The sequence below is a fragment of the Canis lupus genome, chromosome 24 (assembly GCF_011100685.1).
Source record: "Canis lupus familiaris isolate Mischka breed German Shepherd chromosome 24, alternate assembly UU_Cfam_GSD_1.0, whole genome shotgun sequence".
Classification (NCBI taxonomy): domain Eukaryota; kingdom Metazoa; phylum Chordata; class Mammalia; order Carnivora; family Canidae; genus Canis; species Canis lupus.
In genome coordinates, this window is record NC_049245.1 from 41235940 (window position 1) to 41255781 (window position 19842).

General features: G+C 40.0%; 1 long non-coding RNA gene across 2 annotated transcripts; it reads right to left on the minus strand.

Moving 5' to 3' along the window:
- Window positions 1-2877: 2877 nt before the first annotated feature.
- LOC111092187 lies at window positions 2878-15663 on the minus strand. 2 transcript variants are annotated; one of them, XR_005377413.1, is made up of 3 exons: window positions 15630-15663; window positions 10336-10487; window positions 2878-3922 (listed from the first exon to the last, which is right to left on the minus strand). It is a non-coding gene; the product is annotated as an uncharacterized LOC111092187 (long non-coding RNA). The 2 variants fall into 2 exon arrangements; XR_005377414.1 differs by lacking the exon at window positions 15630-15663 and adding an exon at window positions 14959-15035.
- Window positions 15664-19842: the final 4179 nt, after the last annotated feature.

Here is a 19842-nt window from a genome sequence, read left to right on the forward strand (position 1 = left end):
ACCATACTCCCTAGAACAGAGTCTGACACAGAGTAGGAGCTCAATATATATTTTTATTGAGTAAGAAAAATAGAAATATTCTTCCTAATTGAGTTTCTTTAGGACTTATTGCAGGAAAAGACGTGTAAGGTCAGAGGCTACATTTTAATCCTCATTATATTTAGAGCCTGACATGTAATAAAAATAACTTTAGAATTTTAACAATTTAAAAAAGAACCCTAAGAATCTGCATGTAGAACATTGAGGGGCAGTGATTGTTGCCTGCCCAGCTTCTATTTCCCCTTTGTCCTGTCCCAAGGCACATGAATATCTTATCCATATGTTGACGCCTGTGGTAGGCAGATTCCTAATGATTCTCCCCCAAGATTCCCATCTCACGGCTATTCCATCAGGTACCAATGTAGGTACTGCTCCGAAGGGGGTTTGCAGATGGAATTCAGGTTATTTCTCATGATTTAGGCAGAGAGACTACCCTGGTTTATCCATATATATGATATGTCAGAAAGTGATATGTACTATGACAAACAGAAAGAACAAGTGAGGGGAGTTGGGAGTGCTTGGTGGGGTGTTGCAATTTTAAATAAAATAGGCAGGGGAAACCTTGCCTGAAAAGGTCAGCATTTGAATATGGACCTAGAAATGGTGAGGGGTGAGCCATGTTTCTATCTGAGAGGGGAAAGTACTTCAGGCAGAACCACCCCTCCCACCCCACACCCCCTCAGCTTTATCCAAACTCCTGTAGTTTATAGCTACTCAGTTTTAGCCGTAAAGCCGACGAAGATTTTTATACATCAGTCGGACTTTGGAAGGCTTCAGTGAGGAGTATTTAGGAAATAATGATGAAATTCTATAAGAAGGGGCAAGAGTGTTTTCTGTGGAAAGCAGAAACAAATGCCCATTTACAATGCATTGACATGTGAATTCAAACAGATTTCTCATTCTTGGAGAGGAACTAACAAGAAAAGTCATATACACATCTGCTCTCATCACAAATATATTCAACTTTCACATTGCTCATGTAGATTCTCAAGGAAATTGCCCCAGAAAAGAAGAAGTATTAAAGCTAATAGCAACATAGCAAATTCTAACATTTTGCTTCCTTTGGCTTAAGAGAGAAAACCCCCCTTGTGACAGAAATGGATAGCCTCCTTGATGGATTTCTACATTTTGATTTATATCTATTTCATTGTGGGGTGGAATAAGAGGATGGATCTATAGAAGAGGGAACAAGAGTAGCTTAGAGGAATTTGTGATTTCAACATTTGAGAACAATATGGGCAATGGGAGGAAATAATGATACTCATCAAAAGGCACCATAGAGCAACGTTATGGAAAGAATATGCTTGTCTGCAATTCTATTTTGAGAATGAATGATTAGCTTGTACTGCAATTCCACAACATTCCCTCCTTGTTTTCTCTGCTGGAAATCACGATTGTGTGTGGAGGGTTTCCGGCTTGTGCCCCAGCCATGGTACAGGGTACACTGTGTTAAGTTGGGGTTCCCAGAGCTCCTAGGGGAAATAAGCAGGGGACTCATCAATTTACAAATATTAGTTGAGTTCTGTATAGTTAGGATTTTGTTCACATGCTCAAAGCAGAGGGGACTCCCTGCTCTACCAGCAGTGAGAAGTAAAAAACCACAGTGGGTTAAACAGGATAGATATGTGTTTCTCTCCTTTAAAAGACACCTGGACTTAGAGATAGTACGACAAGGCAGTACAATATATGGCGTTCTAATACAGCGGAACTGTATTAACCAGGCTTCCACAGAGAAACAGAAAGCCAATAGGAAATACAGACAGATATATGTGGAATTTCCTATGGAATATATATAGATATAATTGGAATTGGCTCAAGTGATTAAAAAGTCTGTAAGAAGTCCGTGAGGTGCCATTTGCAAGCTGGAGAATCAGGAAAGCCAGTGATGTAATTTCGGTGCAAGTCCACAGGCCTGAGAATCAGGGGGCTGATGGTGTAAAACCCAGGAAAGCCCAAGAACCAGGATTACTAATCTGAGGACAGGAAAAGATGGTTGTCTCAGCTCAAATAGAGAAGGTGCATTTGCACTTCCTCCACCCTTTTGTTCTATTTCAGCCCTCAGTGGGTTGGAGGATGTCCAGCCACATTGGTGAAGGCAGTCTTCTTTACCCAGCCTACTGATTCAAATGCTTATGTCTTCCATAGACACTCTCAAAGGCACACAGGGCAATAATGTTTGATCATACCTGGGCAGCCATTAGCCCAGTCAGGTTGACACACAAAATTAACTATTAACACTGGGTCAGACGCTGAGGCTATTTCTATGCCATTGCTTCTGCTGGCCACAGCACTGGTTTTCCAACATACAGTCCTTCATGGCTGATCGAGTTCTAGTCATCATATTTGCACACCTGCTATCAGAAGTCCACACTCTCAAATTCACCTATCTTTGAAGACATTTTTGAAAAGTAATATACAACATTTCCACCTATGTCATATTGGTCAGGACTTAGTTGTGTGGAATTAAGTCTCTAAGTAGACTGTGTTCTCAACTGCAAATCAGACCTTTTATGATGAAGGATGAATTGGACTATCGTTACTAGGGGGAAGCAATTGGAAACTGAGCTCCTAGAATGTTTCTTACACTACTAAGAATGTTGTATATACTTGAAGCCTTACACCCCTTTGTACCAGCTTGTCTGGATAGTTTGTGCAAACAGTGTGGCTTATGGTGAACATGCACTTTGCTTCTGGAGAGTTTGGAATTTTATTTATTTTTTTAAGATTTTATGTATTTATTCATGAGAGACACACACACACACAGAGAGAGAGAGAGAGAGAAGCAGAGACACAGGCAGAGGGAGAAGCAGGCTCCATACAGGGAGCCCCATGTGGGACTTGATCCCGGGTCTCCAGGATCACATCCTGGGCTGAAGGCAGTGCTAAACCGCTGGGCCACCAGGGCTGCCCGGGTTTGGAATTTTAATAGCTGTGCTAAGTCATGGAGGTACGGAGGGATGGAGGCACATGTTACTGCATGACAAACTCCAGTAAAAACGTGAACTTGTAGGCTCAGACGACATTCCCTGACAGAAAACACTTCATATGCATTGCTGCAGTTCATTGCTGGAGGATTGAAGGTGTATCATGCAAACCCACTGGGAAAAGACTCTTAGAAGCCCGCACCTGGTATCCTCCAGGCTCTGCCACATGTACCTTTCCCCCTTATTGATCCTGATTTTTATCCTTGGGAAACCAAAGCTATAAGTGAAATGAGTTCTACGTGCCAGACAGAAATGCTAATGCCTTACATGAAGTTACTACACATTAATCTTCCTAACAATCCCACAAAATTATGATGACCTTTGTCTCCATTTTATAAAAATTGTGGGGGATAGCTCTGGAGGCTTTGATAGATTAAATACTTTGTCCAAGTTCTCACATCTTGTGGGTGGAAGAGCCAACATTGGAACAAAAGGAGCCTCTGAATATGTATGTTCTTCACTGTAATGTAGACTCTGGAAGCTGCTTGTTCAACTGTGGAGGAGAGAATGTCTGGTGTATAGGTGTGTGTCACTTTTTTTAGAATAGTGAAATAAATCACAGATTGTTGCAGTAGATCTCATCATTTTTTAAGGTTGTTTGACCTTTCAGTGCTCTGCTGTTGACTTTGGGCTTGCAAAGGTGGCTTGTGTTGTCCAATGGAATAGGCATATACGTTACATTGTGAAATTTCAAACAGAGGCTTTAAGAGCCTGCACAGGTTTCCATTTCTCCTGAGTTCCTGGCTTCTGTGATGAGAATATCAAGACCTGGGTGACACTGACTTTTCAGCTTGAGATCTAGAGTTGAGAAGACATGTGGAGGGCTTCCTCCACTTCCCCCACTTCCTCCACTTCCAACTCAGGGCTGGAGTGAAGCAACCACAGCACACTCATCTCACCTAGGAGCAAGAGATATAAATGTGTAACCACCAATGTTTGGGTTTAATTGTTATGCAACATTACTACAGCAAGGGTGACAAGTACAGTCGTATAGCAAATATGTAACCTTAAATGGAAATTATTTGAATAGATTGTTAGAGTTCTCAAAAATCATTCTTATAATTAACTCATTTTAATTAGTAAACTATTTATTTATTTTGCATCACTAAATAACTTGATATTTCTATCAAGAGAAAATGACAATTATTGAGCATTTATTATGTGGCAGATACTTTTGTGGGCTGTATGAACTTGAGTAATATTGTAGAGATATTGTCTCAGTGGAAATTATGGAGGCTCAGTACTTTCCCACATTCACAAAATGATTTCAAATGATAGAACAGGGCTACAGTCACAGGGGGTCTGCATACAGAGTGTACAAAGTTGCCCACGATGTAATATTGCCAAATAGATACGTATATTTAAATATAATTTACATGCGGATTTTTAAAGTTAGATACATAAATTAGTAAATTTGCAGATTGATTGTACAAGGAAAATGGACCAGCATTTAGTTTGTGTTCTGAATCTCTCCTTTTTCCTCTCTCACATGTACACTGTCTCTTACTCACCTCTGTTGCAACACACATATTTTAGTGGATGGCGAAGTTCATGAATATTTTGACCTCCCTAGAGATAATACATACATGAGTATTTTGAAGATTTTTTTTCCAGGGCCTTCCCGTAATGAAAGGATTGCTCAGTGCTAACCTTTGAGGAGCACTTGCATTGTTAAACGTTTCATTTAATTTCTCTTCCAGTGTAGTGAGGAGACATATTTTGGTTAACGTGATGAATGCAATGCCAACTACATAATAGCCTTTTTGGCTCTTGTTGTATGTATCCATTCACTTTAGGAGCCCTTATAGTATATTTTCCACTAGAAACATAACCAAAATAGATTGGTTTTTTGATATTTTGGAAATCTCTGTGGTTATTAATTCTAGGGGAAAAATGTTACGATATTTTGCATACTTCTATGTGACATAAAGAGATGGGGATTTGCAGTTTTCTAGGAAATTGGGGACCCATAAATAATCAGTTTCAACAATTTGGAGCTTACTTACTGCTACAGGCATATATATCCACACCTTATCAAGATGCACCAGATGTGGAATAATGAGCATTTTACTGTGTCATATTCCATATGTACTTAGATATTAATTTATAGTAGAGTAATGGAACAGGTGGTGACTTGGAATGTGTCATCACCTTCGATGGTTTAGTGAATTATCATTCAGTAAAAATTCATTCCAATTTACACAAAGAATTAGAGAAAAATAATATTATTTTCTAATCCTCTCATTATTTAATCTCATCAAAATTTTTTTCTCCAGTGACATAAGATATGGTGATAAGAAAGGCATTTTTTTAGTCTTTTCAATCCCTCTGCATTTGATGTGCCTGAACATTGGTTCCTTTACAGTGACCTTCCCCACTCAATCTCCTGTCTGTTTGTTTCTTTCTCCATCTCTGTCTCCCTGTCTCTGTCTCTCATCTGTGTTAGACTGTGTAACTATTTCCATCACTTCTCTGGGCACCTATTTTGGTTTGTCATTTTGTTTTGGAAACTGTAAAAGCTAATTATAAACTTAGATCACTGAGCAAAGGGGGTTGGGAGTTTTAATGGTTTCTATTGTTTGAAGAGAATTCATTAACTAGATAAATGATAGCGAAATGGTTTGACTTTTTGAATTTATCAGAAATATGTGTACAGTTCATAGACAGGACTAGAAACTAGTAGAGATAATTGGTTCTCGCTGGAAATGATAAACAACAATATTGGACCTTTTCTGAGTAATTGGGCCTTTCTGTATTGGGCCTTTGCTGAATGGTGACTATCTTAAATTTTATTTACTTATTTGAGAGATAGTGAGAAAACATAAGCAGAGGGAGCAGCAGAGGCAGAAGGAGAAGCAGACTCCCCTCTAAGCAGGGAGCCCCTTCGCAGGGCTCCATCCCAGGACCCTGAGATCATGACCTGAGTCAAACACAGACGCTTTACTGACTGAGCCACCCAGATGCCCTGACTGGTGACTGTTTTTGAAAGAAGTGTTTGCTTAGGAATGGATATCTACCATCCTGTCAGCATAGTGATGTTATCAAATGTCATTCATGGTGGCGTACGTGATTTGTGTAAGTGTTCTTCCTCGACACAATCATACCTCAGGTTAGTCAGGAGAGGAGACATTGGCTTTAGGTATCTGGGGTTCACATCATATCTTTATCATCCTTTTGATGTCTGTGACCTTGGGCAGTATATTTGTGCCTTACTATGCCAGTAACTAACATCAGAATGATTCCTTCTTCTTAAGATAACTATGGTCATTACTGTAAGAAACATTTAACGTAGGCATACAACAGTTACACACTGAAGTGTCATTTATGGAACAAATGCTAAGTTTCAGGTCTTACTCTCACATTGTATGGATTGCATGCATATTTTTATTTTATTTTGTATTTTTTAAAGATTTATTTATTTATTAGAGGAGAGGAGGGAAGAAGGAGAAGGAGAGAGTGTTGTAAGTGGGCTCCACACTCAATGAGATTCAGTCTCACACGCTGAGATCACAAGTTGAGCTGAAACCAAGAGTGGGACGCCTAACTGATGGTGCCACCCAGGTGCCCCTGCATGCATTTTTAAATGTATATTCTAGTCTATCTGGAGATTTTTCTTTAAGAAGGGTTGGATAATCCGCAAATATACATGAAATCCACAGTTACACCATGTATGTCTTTTTCCTACTAAGTTTTTTAAATGAAATATTTACCAGTGAATTTCAACTTCAATAGCCATATCAGTTAAACAGATTCATGATCAGAAAGATAGAAAATGAGCAGAAGAGTGAACTTCATGGAAATGACAACCCTGAAAAAATTTGTTTTCCTAGAAAACCAATGAGAGAATGCCAGAAGCAGCCACAAGGTCTTCCTTCTTAGACTTCACAAATTTGCTTAAAAGCTATGCCAACCCTTTAAAAGAGTTGACACTTGACATTTTCCTAGGTTATAAGTAATTTGAGTAATAAAACTGTAGGGAAATTGAACTTGTCAGCATGTTAAATGCATTTGTCTCTCCGAATATAATAAACTATGTTGGTGGAATGGTTGATAATTACAGGCATATTTTTCTAATTTATCAGTAAGGTGTAAAACTATTTTTTTTTTTACTTTGATTTGCTTCCTCTATTTGTTACCAAGTGTCAAATTTAAAACTTGACATAAAACAAATATCTTTATAATATCTTTTACTAGAGTCTCAGGGTTATGGAGGAAGAGTATTTTGTAGCCCTATTAATCTAGAGTTTGATGTTTCGCTACCATAGATTTATTAAAAGTCTCCCACCATTTGCGATTTGAAATATTTTTATTTTGTATAGTGTGATGTATTTTGTTAAATGATACAGTTTATATAAGTCATCGTTTTAACCCACGACTGCCAAGTGAGGCACTGAAAGATCAGATACATGAAGTGAGGTGAACATTTGTAAAGCATGTTGGCAAAAACTTCTGTTTTGCCCTAATACCAATGGAGAATGTAAGTAACATGACCTCCATGGGAGGAATAGGAAGCATGCTCACTGTGTGCCAGGCAGAGTCAGAGTGGTTTACATGAATAAACTTGTTTAATCCTCACAACAATCCTAGGTGGTAAAGTACTGTTATTATTATTATTACTATCCTTGTTGGTATTTTTTAATGATTTTATTTGTTTATTTGAGAGAGAGAGGGAGAGCACAGGCAGGAGGAGGGGCGAAGGGAGAGGGAGAATCAGACCCCTTGCTGAGCAGGGGGCCCAAGGCAGGGCTCCATCCCAGGACTCCGGGATTCTGATCTGAGCCGAAGGCAGATCCTTAACTGGCTGAACCACCTAGGCGCCCCATCATCATCCTTGTTTTTTATTGATGAGCAAACTCAGGCACAGAAGGGTCCATTAACTTGCCTAAGGCCATACAGCCGGTGAATATCAAAAGTGGAATTCAGGTCCAGGATGTTGGTACCAGAAGAGGACATTTTAGGGGCACCTGGGTGGCTCAGTCCCCTTAAGGTTAAGCATCTGCCTTCAGCTCAGGTCAGGATCCTGGGATTGAGCCCCAGGGTAGTGGGGAGTCTGCTTTTCCCTCTGCTCCCCCTATCCTGCTTGTGCATGCTCTCTCTCTCAAATAAATAAGTAAAAAGATTCCAAAAAAAAGAAAAGGAACCTTTACCCCTAAACTGTGTTTGTTTTTCATTTATGTATTTGCCATATATAGCAAAAAGGGCCTTGAGGTATAACTCTAATGTACTATTAAAAAATAAAATCAGGGACATCTGGGTGGCTCAGTGGTTGAGCTTCTGCCTTCGGCTCAGGGCGTGATCCTGGGGTCCTGGGATCGAGTCCCGCATCCAGCTTCCCACAGGGAGCCTGCTTGAACCTCTGCTTATGTCTCTGCCTGTCTCTGTGTGTTTCTCCTGAATAAATAAATAAAATCTTAAAAAAGAAAACCAAAAATAAAAAATAAAATCAAAGGGAGGCAGATATTATAAACTGTTAAGACATTCATCTGGGTAAAGGATATATCAGTGCTTGATATGTTATTTTCTCTTATGATCTACTGTTTGATATCTCTCATAATAAAAAAATGCTGAGAGTCAAAACTAAATGTCCTATGCTGTGATGCAGACGCGGAGTTGTCAATCACTACGTCAGGGCCCGAGTGTAGTCACTTTCCTGGCGTGGTCACCTCACTGTGACAGAGCTGCTTCCTAGTCTCTCACATGCATTAACAATCATTAAGTATTACAGTTTGCAATTATGGCGTAATTATGGAGGAAGTCAAATGAAAGAAGGAATAAAAGTGGCTTGAGAAAGTCTACAGATCTCTCTCTTGGGATACCCAGTGTCTACTATATTTTGCAACTACCCCAGTCATGGAGAATTGAGTGGACATTTCTATATGCTCCTTTCTGGTTATTAATGAGACGACAGCTTTTGCCAATCTGCTCCTTTGTGGACACTCTATATTCCACATCTTGGAATGGATAAGTAATACTTCTCATGCTTAATCTCCTAATAAGAGACAAGTAAAATAAACCCAGAAGATTTTCCAGGAAAATCATGACGATAATCAGATCTTTAGATGTTGTATCCTGCCTCTGAACACTGAAAATAAAGTAGTTTTGAAACATAAGCAACGTTGATATTTAGCATATGAAAACATGAAAATTTGACTTTTGGCATGAAGATGACAATTGAGTCTGATAGCATTTTTCTTTTTAATGTAAGATAATACTGTATGAATTATCTGCTATAGAAATTTAGATGTATATGCTATTAAGCTGGATTTGTTATGACCTTAGCTGACAAAATACACAGTTCTGTTGTGAATAAGCCTTCACTAAATGGGAACTGAAAATGCATTTAAGTGAATAAGTTTTAGAAGAATCACAAATTCAAGCTTCTGAAGAGTACTTAAACTCAGCATTTTAAAACAGCAGTTCTCAAATGCATTCAACAAATACTTCCCCAGATCACCCCATCATTTTCACGCCTCTTTCCAGTCTGTTTTTCCTTTTCCTCATGCTCTTTGCACATTAAGAAAATGTTAGGCTTTTTCACTCACTGCCTCAATTTTGCCACTTATTTCTTTGATTGAGCCTTAAACCAATTTCTAACATCCTTGGTCTTTAATTTCCTAATTTCTATCTGAGATGATGCTATTGAAGTCTAAAAGCTCATCCAATGCTGAACCTCTGTGTATCTGGATGTTGTTGGGGGGACCGAGGAAGAAATTTTCATGCAGCTGGCTGTGCTGTAGTTATCACAAAATGAGCCATAGTCGCTTGTTCTCTCAGGAGAAATCATTTCCCTGTGGAGTGGGTATCTATTGTGTCATTATTATTAGTAGTATTAGAGTTTTATGTGCCCAGCAGTCATTTCCCCCTTCAATAACAACGTCACAATTGATTTTCCACTGAGGAACAACCCATGTCCCACCTTTGATCTGTGTGATTTGATGGGTGCAGGTGGGCACAGGAATTAGCCTTAGAAGTGAAGCCTTAGTTTATCATGGCATTCCATTCACCAGCCCTGACCCACCCCGGACAATGAAACTCGATTTGAGAATGTTTGTCACAATACTCAAGGAAGATAGATAAGCACCTGTTCCACTGATGGCATTAAGGGATTGTATATGTTTGAGGTTGTTAGGAGAGCAGAGTTGAGAGCTAGTCAAATCATTCGAGCCCCTGAACCAACGTATGCCTGAGGTCAGACCTCTCTTTGGAAGTTTTAGTTATAGCAATCAATACATTCACTCTTCTTGCCTAAGCTAGTTTGGGCTGTTCCTGTAACTCAAAATGGTAAGAGTTCAGACCAATTAACCCTGTATACCTGGATGGCTGAGAGTGATCCAGACACAGAAGTTGCACGAGGTCTAGACGTGTATGCCATTCTTGGCCTCTCATACCTCTGGTTTCTCAGCAGTGACCTCCTTCCTAGTGATTCGGCTTTGAGCCTGGCATTATTCTTGTCCAAATTCCAGACTGAAAAATCAAATAAAATATTTTTGGGGAAATGTGAATGAATTAGCGTTCTCCAGAGAAACAGAAACAATAGGACATATATAGGATACATCTAGGAGATTATATGTATCTTGTTTGTTTTAAAGAATTGGAAAAAAAAAAAAAAAAGAATTGGCTCACACCATTGTGGAGGCTGAACTGGCAGGCAGGCTGCGGACCCAGGGACAAGTTGACACGTCTTGAGTCAGAAGGCTGGCTGTTGCCAGAACTCCCTCTTCCCTGTGGAAGGTCAGTCTTTTTCTTAAGATCTTAGACTGATTGGATGAAGCCCATTGATACTATGGAGGGTAATCTGCTTTACTCAAAGTCTATAGATGTAAATGTCAATCTCACCTAAAAAGTACCTTCCCAGAAACATCCAGAACGTTTGACCAACTATCTGGGTACTGTGCCCTAGTCAAGCTGAGACATAAAATTAACCTCTCAGTGAATATATTTTAAAATGTGGTAGCTGATACATTGCAGAGAATATATATATGATATAGATATATGTCCATATATAGTATAGAATTATATATAAGCTAGTAACATGGAATAGTATAATATATAAATAACAATGTATGTACTGCATGAAAATATATATTATGTACATATATAAATTTAGAAGTTGAAAAGAATAATAATGAAACAAAACCCGTGAATGCCCTGCCCAAACTAACCACTGTGGCAAAATGGATGTGCATTAATCCACCTGTCTCCTTCCTAGTCCTTTTCTCCTATCTCTGAGTTGTGAGTTTATTACTCTTAGATTTAAAAAAGTTTCTACCAAACACGCATGTATATCCTTAAGTAACTGCTGTTCATTTCTGAGCTTTAAAGATCGTTTTGTTCAGTAGGTAGTCAGCTGTGACTTGCACCTTTTCACTCAGCGTGCTGTTTCTAAGATTCAACTGTGTCATTGCATGTAGCTGCAGTTCATTAATTTTCACTGGTGTATGACATTCCCTTGGGTGATGGCAGCCCGCTCTTGTTTTTGTCCAGTATCATTTCACTAGGTAGTAGAGTTGTTTATGCCTTTCTGCTTTATGGGAGAGCTGTTCCAAATAAGCTTTTGCAAGTAGGTTTCTGAAGATTCTGTAGGTTACTGGGTCTCTAAGAGCATCACGTACCTTTCTAGCAAATTCTCAAGCTCTATACCAGATCTACTAAATTAGAAACTCTGGGTAGGGTCCAGCAACCTGGGTTTTTAGGTGATTCTGATGTTCTCTCGAGTAAGAAAACTGTGCTTCTAAGTATATCCTAGGAGTTGACGTGTTCATTTTTGACTCAGTTTACCTTACCTGTTAAGTAATTTTTCTTAGACTATCTCAAATTTGCATCTCTTCACTTTCATGGTTTTATTTTTTTCTCCCTAGCTTGGAACTTCTTAAAATATCCTTCTAAATCATTGATTTATTCCACCTTAATCTCTAAACCCTAATCATAGACTTAGGATTTCTATCTCTAGGATTTACTTTCTTCTGTTGCTTTTACCCTTTCACATCTCTTGGCTTAAATATTTCAGGTTTTATCTCATATTTATTTTAATTTCTAATTTTCAGTCTGTTCTAACCTTCTTAAGCACTTATTATTTCTGTATTTTTCATTTTATCCCACATTTTCCCCATGTCCTTATTTTTTAATGGATTTCGTTTTACTCTTGGTAAGAAATGAGTCTGGAAATTTATGAACACAAGAGCTCATGTTACAACTGCAAAATAATTGAGATTTTCTTATCCTGAGTTGCTTTAATGTCCACTTCTTACCTCCTCAAAAAAGGATTCCTACCCCAGCTTGGGCAATTCACTAAAAAATAATGGACAGGAGATGTTGCAAGATGAGATTCTCTGTCCTTTGGACTACATGGCCAACTACCTGGCTGGAAACTTTGATTTTCTGAAGTAATTTTGCTTGTTCATAACTTACATTAATTTCCTTTGGATGGAACTCTCTTTTCAATTTAGCTGATTTGACCCAGGAAAATGGTCGAATTCCTATCACCACCCACAACAGGCAAAATGAGGGGGGGGGACCTTGACCCTGGGGAATTCACTCAAGTCTTGTGTCAAATGTCCTGAGACATCACAGATGGTATCCCCAGTGGGTGAAAAGGTACCTAGAGGATCCAATAGGACATTTTTAGTATCTGGAAATATTCAAAGTCCTAGAATTTAGGGTCCCAGTGTGAAAAATGAAATGAGGAACTGCGCAACCAGTGTTTGCGTGCAAGAATTCTGTGGGTTTTTGTTTATACAAAGGATAATGAAGGACTACAGAGGGTAATGATGCTTGCAAGTTGCTACTTATGAAAACAGTGCACTAAATGCTAGGGGTGGTATAGCATGGGGATTAAAGCACGAACTCTGGAGTCGGAATCTAACTGTGCGATTTTGGGCAGGGGCCTGCCAGCTGCGAATCCCGCTAGCTGGCAGGCTTTGGACAAATTGCTTAGGTTCTCTGTGCCTCAGTTTATTCATACATAACATGGAGATAATAACATAATTGTTCTAAAGATAAAATGGTTTAATATACGTGAAATGCTTAACACAGTGCTAATAAGCACACACTAAGCGTAATGAATATGCTATTGTTATTGTTATTATTATTGTAATGATATGATTTACATTTTGTAGACGCGTCATAATGTCGCCTCACGATTTAGGGCCCATGACCTAGCCTGTGAGGAATTTTTATTTATAGGCAACACTTTTAATTTATCTTAATAGTATATTTCATATTTAATGGGAAAAGATGTTGATTTCTCTGGAAAAAAGCTTTTTAATAATCCATTAAATATTAACTTAGCTCTTTATTTATTTGAATACATTATGAAGAACTGCAAATCTCCACAAGTTACAGCTTCGAGTTTACTGCTAAACAAAGAGTGTTCGTGCATGCACACACACGTGCGCGTGCGCACACACACGCGCTAAAGTGGGTTATGATTAGATGTGCCTGTTTTACAATTTAAGTACTAACACAAAAGAAACACTTGAAGTTAGAGTCTAGATTATTTTTCTATGGATTTTCAGTTAATGGCCTTGAAACCCTTTAATGAAGGATGCAGACCAAGCTGAGTTACACACATTAGTGTTGGGGAATAATTAGGTTCATGAATAAGTAATTCAAAATAATGAAGACTTATGAATTGATGTGCATTATAAACGAGCTGAAATTGTGGTTGCCCTTCTAGAATCGAGAATTAAGGGATGCTTTTAAGACTTGGCCTTCCTTTGTCCAACAGAAATAGAATTTATTTTTAAAATACTTAGAAAAATTGTGTCAGTCTTTCCCCAAATGGTCAGGAAAGACTCAAGAGAGTCAACAAATAGACTTGAGGAAGCAATCCTCTTGAAGGCCATGTTTGAACATACTGAGGATGGGCAGAGTGGAGATTTGAGTGACTTGGCTATAGTGTGCTGCCCCAGACAGTCTGCTCCAAGGTGATGTGCCAACCTGAGCCTCAGAGGCAGGGGGAGGATGCCATTTCACTTGATACAATTGTCAGTTCTCACCACGGTTATGTCCAGGGGTTTTAAGGGCTAGCAAGGGGGATGGAAAAAACTGTCCATCTTTCATGCCAACTCTGATCCATTGGTGTGGCTGCCTGGACTGCTTGTAAAGGAGTCAGAAGTTAATTCTCAGCACAGAGGGTGCTGTAATCAATTAATTCGGTCTGGCATTGGGAGTGGGCAGGGGAGCGGCACACTCATGCCAGGTGCTGGCCATCTCACACTTAGAGGCATATGTGAAAAAAGAAAAGGAGTCTCCTATGTTCAGCATTGAAATCAGTCATGAGCCTGGATTAATTTTCTCTGTTTCGTGTAATGGCTCCTGGAATGGAAATGCCAGGCTTCTCAGTAGTTTTGAAAGCTAGACAGCCTAAAACACATAGCAGTGATAGCAGTGGGATCCCTTCTTCCTAGCTGCTTAGGGTCTGAGTGACAGGATGCATGTCTGATTTATTTTTTGTTTCCTTGTCAGCACAATACCTGGCACATCCAAAGTGTCCCATAATACTCGTTAATCATATATACATCAGCTATTTATTGAGCATCTACTCTGTGTCAGGCCCTGTCTATGGACTTGAGAGTGAGCAAAATAGAAGTGGCATGTGCTTATTGGAGCTGATGATTTAGTGAGTGAGTAAATGAATTGATACCCAACTGGTGGTATTCACTGTGGCACTGTGCTCTGGGGAAGAGGATAATGGTCGGACCCTGTGTGCGGCTAAGGATTTGGGGAAAGGTCCTTTAAGGGAGAAATTTTAGGTTGAAACTGAAGGATAAAGTAAGAATTTTCCAGCTAGAGATTGCTTTTTTTTTTTTTTGAAGAGAATTCCAGACAAAGGTAACAGTGTGTGCCAAATCTGAAGGTAGGAAAGAATTTGGCATGGAGTGTAAGGCTGGCGTGCCTGAAGGATAGTGAGTGCAGAGGGGTGGGGGGGATGTACCTGAAGATGAGGCTGGAGGGAGCACAGGACTGGGCTCTGCTGGGTTCAAACACCATGCTGATGAGTCTGAAATTAACTTTAAGGACAATGGGAAACCAATAAGGACCTGGAAGTGGGGTGTGTGGTGGAAACTTTATTTGATGGTTATTTTAAAAAGTCACACTGGCTGCCAGGGAAAAAACAAGTTACCTTGTCTGGGGGAACTTGCCCAGGACCCAAATGGCAGAGCCGGACAGGCAGTCTGGCACCTGTAGGTGTGTGCATGACTACTCTGCAATGCGTGGCAGCTGACATGTAGTGACTGCCCCTTTAGACGAGGCATGAGCTCTCCAGCTTACGAGAGTCCCCTGTGCTCCCTTGGGCTATGGTGGCAGTGGGGTAGGGAGAAGTGAATATGTGACCCTACTCTGGACCAGCTCACATACAAAAAGTGTGTGATATGACTGGGTCACAGTCCTCATCTGAATACGTCCTCCTGCTCACACTTTTCTCTGCACTCCCTTTTCCAAACAGGAAAGGGTCAGAACAGGTGGGAGCATTACTCTCTGCCGTTCTGAGAGATTTGCTGGAGATGAGCTGGGGAAAATTGCCTTGACCATTTCACTTGCTCTAATCCCTAGGAATATAATTGCCCTGTAATTCTTGAAGGGGTTGCTCCAAGTCAGGCTTACCTTCTGCAGTGGATAGTCCCCAGAGGTGAGGGAATCTTTGAGTGGGGTCAAAGGGTGATATCCATTGTCTACTTCAGCATGATTCTCCACTTCCCTCCTGGGCTACACCCTTTTCATCTTTCTGCAGGAGTTCCCCCAATTAGTAAAATGGTGAACCTCCTAGAGCACCCATTTGAACTGTTCTAGTGTGTGTGAGAGAGAGAGAGCATGAAATGGAAAAATATTTTCCAAGCCCACGTCCTTTGGCAGCCTTCCTGTGAGGGTTTGGGCTGCATTTCATCAATGCAGCTTAATAATGTTGTTTCATTTGGTTAAGGGAACATTATGTTAATTAAATCAGCGAAAAGATATTGGGTGGCTAAATTGCAATCATTTGGTCTTTGATCAAGACACAGGCTTTCTCAAGTAAGTCAGTTAGAGAATAGGACTTTTGTTACTCACATTGCCAGCAGCAAGAAAAATCCATTTTTCCTCAGCCCAGAGATGTTTAAATACATCTTAATTGTCCTGATTACTCTGAGAGTTTTATTCTCAAAACTTGGCTCCATTTTAAGGACTGAGTACTTCTTGAGAGTGTAAGGAAAGCAACTCCAGCTGAATAAGGCTAAGATCAACATTCTAGTTTTTTTTAGAAGTTTCTTTCTTTTCAGTAATCTCTACACCCAACATGGGGCTTGAACTCATGACCCCAGAGATTAAGAGTCTCATGCTCTTCTGACTGAGCCAGCCAGGTGCCCCAGTTTTTATTTTTTATTCACTAGCTATTTTCTTTCCTTTCTAAACTAAGAAATAGTGCAGATATATTGTAAACCATTCTGGCAGTGCCAAAGGTTATGTTTTGAAAAATAAGACTACTCCTGGTCTTGAACCAGTCTAGTTCCCTAGACTCCATTATGAGAGTCGGTGATGGGTGTCATTCCCCAGGTCTCCTTCTAGAATTAGTCTTTGCATGTGCACGCAAGCATACAGGTGTCTAGACAATGTATATGGGTCTTTAAAGATTGTGTCTAGACAAATGTATAGCAAATCTGTCATTTTTTTTTTTTTTTTACTCAAATGAGGGCTTCCTATAGTCCTGTTGTGCACCTTGCTCTTCTCAATTAGCTTAGCTATTATTTCATGATTCTTGGTAATTTCAATATTCGTGTAAATAAAACCTTCACTCCCCTGAATTGTTGATGCTTTGGACTCTCCAGTGGTCTTCAGCCTCCTATTTCCTGATCAAATTTGATCATATTCCCATCTAGACTTTGTTGTTACCAATAAGCAGGACACTATTTACATTCTCAGTGTCACGAACTCCACTGCCCAATTATCATGTCTTATGTCATTTCCCTGTTTTCTGATTCCAACAATACTTCACCCCAGTAGGACCTCTAAACCATTGAACCCCCACTGTTAATAGTCCTTCAGTATTTTTTTTAAGATTGATTGATTGATTGATTTAATGATAGAGAGACAGAGAGGTAGAGACACAGGCAGAGGGAGAAGCAGGCTCCATGCCGGGAGCCCGATGCGGGACTCGATCCTGGGACTCCAGGATCGCGCCCTGGGCCAAAGGCAGATGCCAAACCACTGAACCACCCAGGGATCCCCAGTCCTTCAGTAGTTTTAATCTTTACTCCCTTTTTTGCCCAGCTGATGTCCCAAAGCCCATTGTTACAACCTCCTTTAGATATGGCCTCAGCCCTCTTGGCCTTCATCATCCCCTTCAGAGAAAACACACCATAGATTGAGTACAGATTTTACCTATTCAGGCCCTAAACACAGTCCACTAACTGGTCTGACCTAAAATATAGAACTACTAACTTTAGGTGGACAGGCTGTGTGGCTGATTCTCCTACGACTTTTCTTGGTCCACTCACTTCCCATTCTCCTTGGACCTCCTTTCTTCTACAACCTGCAAACCACACCTTCCCCCTCCCAACTTGGCTGATGGTTGTTGCTTTTTATTTTCTTGATAAAATAGTGATAGGAGAGCTTCTGCCTGGCAATACCGGTCAGCTACCAACTGTCAGTTTCCATGATCCTGTGTTCTGCCTTTCATCCAGTTGCTGCAGATAAACAGTCTGGCAAAGCCTGTGGCTAGCATTTGTAAGGCTTGGGGAACAGGCATACTTGGCTGTCCCAGCTCAGGTCATGACCACTTCCTTTTCAAGTTTTATTCTCTTCTCCTAAGCAAAGAGCAGTCCCCAGAAGTGTGGCCCATTCTCAGGGACTCTGACTTGGGAAGAGGATCTTGTAGGTCCTGAAGTGGATGCTGGTGCTTTGAGCAGAGAAATCCAGGATCTTGGTTGTATGTAATGCACTATGGAAGTGGGGGCTCTGCTTCCTGGGGGGGAAGCATCTGTGGATGGACCTGAGGCACGTCTGTGCCTTGAACCGTGAGGCCCAGGTCAGGGACTCCAGGCGGCCTGATCTAAGAGCAATGTGGCTGTGTGGCCTGCTAAGAACATACCCTACCACTGGAGCAGTCAGTTTCATTCCTGCTCTTCCATGATTTCTGTCTAGCAAGTGTTCCTGCTTCCTCTTACATCGGTGATTTTGTGGTTGTTGTTTTATCTTATTTTATTTTGTTTTGTTGTTGTTGTTGTCTTAATCCCTTCCCTGGGCAGTTCTCAGCACACACAGGCTGGAGTTTCTACAATAAAACAAACACAGCACACTACCGACTTTTGGGGGAGTTTGTTACGCACCAGTATATAATGGGAAAACTGTCGAATACACGCTTAGTTCTTAAAGTTATTTTTCAGATGAGTGAAGGAATTTGTTTTTCATTGGCATGCCGTCTTTTACTTCATGAAATCCTTTTGTACTCCCTCCCTCTCACTCTCTGGAACTAGTGGCATAACTAGTAACTTTGATACTTGGGGTGGATCACATGTATCACTCCCTTTTGTCTTTATGACAAAGGCATTTTCAATAGCTACTATGAAATGAAACAAAATAGTGGCAGAAAAGAAATATAATTAAGTTAAATTTTCTTTTATCATGTTTTCTATATGTAAACATGCCAGTAAAAAAGTAAATAAATATACATATAATAAAAAATAAAATAACTATGAAAAAGAAAAACAGTAACGTGATAGTAGTTTTTAATTTCATCACTACATTTTTTTAAATATTTTATTTATTTATTTATTCATGGTAGACATAGAGAGAGAGGCAGAGACACAAGCAGAGGGAGAAGCAGGCTCCATGCTGGGAGGACTCGCTCCCGGGACTCCAGGATCACACCCTGGGCCAAAGGCAGGCGCTGAACCACTGAGCCACCCAGGGATCCATCACTACCTTTTTTAAAGGGACCTATCTGCCTATCTATTTGTCTTGCATTCACAAATAATAACATTTTGGCTTCTGTTTATTAAGCAAGTTTAAAAATTTATATGCATGAAAACTCCAAGTAGTCACAAAAAAGGACAAGACTTGAAGTATTCTATGTTTTGTTTTTTCCTTTATCATAATCCCTGGGCAATCCATGTTTGTTTTGCATTTTCTGTTGAAATGCAAAACTAGGTAGGTCCACAGGGGTAGAGGATACAACCTACCCTGAGGCGAGCTCGAAGGGTTCCGATCCTTTAAGAGTTTATTCTTGAAATAGATGCATGTGACTGAGTTCCCCTGTGTCTGAGGCCAATTTATAACTGGAAATTCTCCAAATAAACTGCCATGTATAAAGCAGTGTTTTTTAAAGGAAAAGTAAAGACAGTGTGCTAATCTGAGGCTATCTTTTTTTTTTTTTTTTTAAGATTTTATTTTTTTTATTTGACAGAGAGAAAGCACAGGCAGGGGGAGCAGCAAAGGGAGAGGGAGAAGCAGACTGAGCAGGGATCCCAAAGCAGGGCTCGAACCCAGGACCCTGGGATCATGACCTGAGCTGAAGCTAGACGCTTTACCCATTGAGCCACTCAGGTGCCCCTAAACTCTCTATGTATTAGTAAAACCCAATGGTTATCAGAGGAATCGATGAGAACTAAGACAAGCAAAATATGTTTGGGAGAAAGATTTTTTTTTTATTTGTAATATTGTTTAAAATTTTTAGCATGATGATAAGCAGACCAACTTTTAGTCATTTATTATCACTTAAAAATTCTCTATGAACAATGTGTATCCTTATTATCTTCATGCAGGACAGATTCCTCCTACCACCCTGCCCTTGGTTCTTCTTTCACTGGGGACCCAGAGGCAAATGGCTTCTGACCTCAATGGTTGT